The following is a 4,516-nucleotide window of genomic DNA, read 5'->3' on the forward strand; positions in this document are numbered from 1 at the left end:
TTAAGCCTACTAAAAAATATGGTCTCCGAAGGCCCTGTAGTGAAACAAGGAGCAACAAGTCCTCTGAAGTTAGTTTCGAAAGACAGTGTTTCTTCTTGTTGAAGTTAGTTTCAAGCGCTCCCATATAGAACCAGAGTAATGGCAGTTGACTATCTGTCTATAAAATTAGGGCTCAAGGCACCCGCCCAACTGATCTTTAGGATGGTTACATAAATTACCCCAATTCGGTATATAGAAAGGTATCCCGCAAGGTAGACCAAATCAAACTTTCAATCAAAACTATAGATAGATAGGCGGTGTTCAAATACCCATGGATTCGCTGTTTGCTTACTGGCTTCATATAATTCAGAAAACACTAGTTTTCTCGAAGCCTCTTGTTCATATCTCTCATCAAAAGGTGCTATTCGATAATGTCTATTAAAAAGGGAAGATGTTTAATAGTCTGAGTTTTTCTTCTAGAGTGATTTGAAGTAGTGCATTTAGGGGTGGGCACGGTGCGGTTCCATCCTTAAATCGGAACCAGAACCGGAAAATATCAACGGTTCGGTTTGGTGTGGTTCTGCTTAAATTTATTACTAAAACCTTACGGTTTGGTCTACACCGGTTCCAATTCGGTTCTTGCCAGTTTATGGTTCGAAATACTAAATTCTTTGAACACCAAATCATCATTCATTCAAATACATCTTCTCAAACTCTTCAACAAAAAAAAAAAAAACTTCTAAAACTGATTATATAAAGTTGCATACAACACAACAGCAGCAAGCGAAAAAGAAATATTCAAAGTGAGGGCTGGTAACATTACATTATGTGATCTTTAAAGTATCCTGAACATAAATTAAACGTGATTTCTTTCCCACCAGCCTCCTCAGGTGGGAAAGGAGGAAGTTTTGCATTAAGATCTGAGCATAAAAGCGCATACATAGGACAAAAGGTTGGCTCCAGCACAACCTTATCAAATATCAGAAAGATAACATCCTGCAATTCAAATTGAACCCTCAAGCTCATCAACAGGAAAGTAATAGCTCAGTATGGAGTAAGAAGTTTTCAAAGACATTTAGTTAATACAAATCCTTAAAATATCTGGAGTGGTAATTCCAGAATCAATTTGTTGGCCCTTGAGAATGTCAAACTTCTCTGAGGGTCAATTTGTTCAGTATACTGCACAAAAATTAGAACACTTTCATAAGATAATCAGATACAACAAGTAGTTGCACACAAAAAAAAAATTCTAGCTTCTATTAAATTGCAACCTTTTGTAACTTGGTAAAACTAATTTTTCAACCTATTATACCATGACATGTGTGCATATATAATTTATTTATTTATTATTAATAAAACGGTTCGGTTCCAGCTAGTTCTTGATCATTCGAAATCGGAACTAGAACCAATTTAAACGGTTCAGTTTGGTTTTTTACTCAAAGTTGACTTTTCCGGTCAACACGGTTCTTTTTGATTCTTTGTCATACGCTTCAATACGGTTTTGCGGCTTGACGGTTTTTATGCCTACCCCTAAGTGCATTCCAACATCTTCTGTTATGTTTGTTTTGTAGTCGGCGCAGTTGCCCTTACTTCACATTGAAATTTCTTCATAGCCCTTGGATATTGTAAAAGCTAAGACTTTCTCCACTCAAGTGCTGTAAGGGTAGATTTGTTGGGAATCTCGCTCCACCGTTGAAGAAGCGGGGATAGATAGTGCCATAATAATTGATTATGTTTTTGGAGTTATATCTAATTATCTCTCTATATAAAGAGTTAGAATTGGGGGGACACCATGTTAGACACATTTTGAGACATATTTTCATGACCTGCATATTTACTCTCCGTGGACAATGAGAATGGGAGATCCGGTAAGCATTCCTTTTTTTCCATAAATGAGATTTTCTAATTTTTAACATTTTAAGGTTTTTTTTTATTCACGTGGCACAAATATGTGGGGTTCACGACTTCCAAATAGGCAAATAATGGAGGAAATAACAGAAATTGGGATGGATGTATGACATTGCAATGAAATAGTAAGTTTGTGTATGACATTGCAATGTTTTAAAGGTGATGTATGAGTTTGCAGTTGTACCCAAACTTGAGGTTGCAGAACGCAATTACCCCATAAATTATTACAAATAGTTCGAGTCTTGAAGACTCTGATCAAATCATCAAATAAATGAGTTGCAATCCATTCAGGTGGATTCTCAAAATAATGATACCCAAGATTCATGTTATAACTTCAATTGGCAAGGCCGTCCGTCACAACGTTCTTTTCCCAGTAGACATGAATGAACTTGCAACAGGTATGGGTACCATAAAATGTCAAGGTTGTTCAATGATGTTGGCAAGATAAACGAGAAATATTTTTGTGTACCTCCAAAGTATCATAATATAAATGATTGGATTTTTTTTTTCTTCTTCAGGTATCCAACCACTTGTATTATGACAATTGGTGTATTCAACTATGTTCTCTGTACACTGAAAAACCTCTTCAAGCAAACGGGTCTATATTTTTAGTCTTATCCGGTCTCTTACACAAGCTGTCAAATATTGATATAATTTTGAAACCACTAAAAATACAGTGTGCCAAAATTAAACCCAACAGCCCATTTTGAAACGGACTTCAAATTGAACCCGGCCCATTACCAATGTGAGAACCTTTTGTTTTCCTGGAAATTTGAATTCCACTAACAACGGTCACATGGTTGAAGCTCGCTCTCTCCATTCACAATCACGGTCTTGAGCCGTCCGTTTACATCGGGGGAGGTCTCTCAGCTTTGAAAGCTGAAATGGCATACATATTGTGCCTTCCAAAATAGCAAAACAGAAGCAAAAATGGAGGATGGTCATGGATGAAAGAAGCTCATTCGCCTGAGGCTTTTGGAGGTTCTTTTCAGCGGCGCAAAGAAGTTGAAGGAGACAAGAATATGGCTCTCAGTAACAGTAACGATCGCTGGGCATTGCTGGTATAAAATTCATCTCCTTGAACTTACTCTCTCTCTCTCTCTCTCTCTCTCTCTCTCTCCCTCCCCTCGAATTAAGGGTCTTTTTTGGGTTGGGAAATTGGGGTTCTTGGTTTTGAAATCTTGGGTTTATTTTGCCCTTTTTGTAATTTTGAGTTCTAATTGAAATTGGATTTATTAGGTGTAGGAATCTGGTTTGATTGACAAGAATATGGCTCTCAAGAACAGCAACGATCACTGGGCATTTCTGGTACAAAATTTCATCTTTCGAACTTGTACTCTCTCTCTCTCCTCGAATTAAGGGTTTTTTTTGGGGATGGGAATTTGGGGTTCTTGGCTTTGAAATCTTGGGTTTAATTTTCCTTTTTTTGTAATTTCAAGTTCTAATTGAAATTGGATTTATTGGGTGTAGGAATCTGGTTTGATTGACAAGAATATGGCAATTTTTCGTATTTCGATGTTGCAATCTTTATTTGTGTTCATGTTTACCCTTGTACTTCTTTTTCTTAGCCCACATATTCTTAGAAACCAAACATATCCTAATCAAACCTGAAGGTGCATTTTCTCCATTTTGTCTTTGTAATTCATGTTGTTATATGAGAATGCTGAGTGTTAGTAATATAATGGAATTATTAGGTTCCACCAATGCTCTTCAAGCTAGTACAAGAGCCAAGACTTCCGTCTCTAAGTCAAGAGCCAAAACTTTGTAAGCAAGAAACGGAGTGTGGAAAACCAAGATTTTACATTCCGTGTCCCATTAGAAGCCAACACAGTAATCAAACCTGATGGTGCATTTTATTCTTGTGAATCGATTGCTGAAACTATGTTCGGTTATCATTTCAGAATGGATTGCGTTCAGTTCTCTGTTTACAACATTGGGAATAGGGAAAGGATTTAGAGCTTCACATCTTTACAGAACCCCATTACTACATTAGGATTAACTTGCAATCTCTTTTATTTCATGCAATTTCTCTGTACCTTTAATTTGCTTGTTTATATCTTTCTTTGCTGATTGATACAGGAAGAACGCAATCGATGTGGATCTCACATTAGAATCCAACTCAACGTATGTGGGTTCTAGTATACTCAGAAACAAATATTGTCATATTCCCACACCTTTTTTTCTTTAATTTTCAGAAATGGTTTATAATTCAGAAAGTATATGTGATCACCAATTTCTAATTCTTCTTTTTTGGATACATTGCTTGTAGTGATGATGACTGTTTTTACCGAAGCCATTTGTAAGTACTTTGATCCTTTGATTATGAGGCATTCTCCATTTTGATTATGATACATAACATGTTTTATTTAGAATCATTTTTTTTGCATTTTTCTGAGAAATAATAGGGGTCTAGAATTGCTTCTTGTGCAAGTTTAATAGTTAATGTATTATTATATTACATAGCTAGCTGTAATTTATTAGTTATAGGTTATTGTAGATAGCTATGTGTATATACCTCTCTTTCAATAGTTCTTAGCACTAAGTTTGATACATTTCAAGAGACAAAAACCCTTATATCCTTCTCTTTATTACCCTTGCATCATTTTCTTCCCAAAGTTTCTTCTATTCC

The sequence above is a fragment of the Pyrus communis genome, chromosome 8 (genome assembly GCF_963583255.1).
Source record: "Pyrus communis chromosome 8, drPyrComm1.1, whole genome shotgun sequence".
NCBI classification, from domain to species: Eukaryota; Viridiplantae; Streptophyta; class Magnoliopsida; order Rosales; family Rosaceae; genus Pyrus; species Pyrus communis.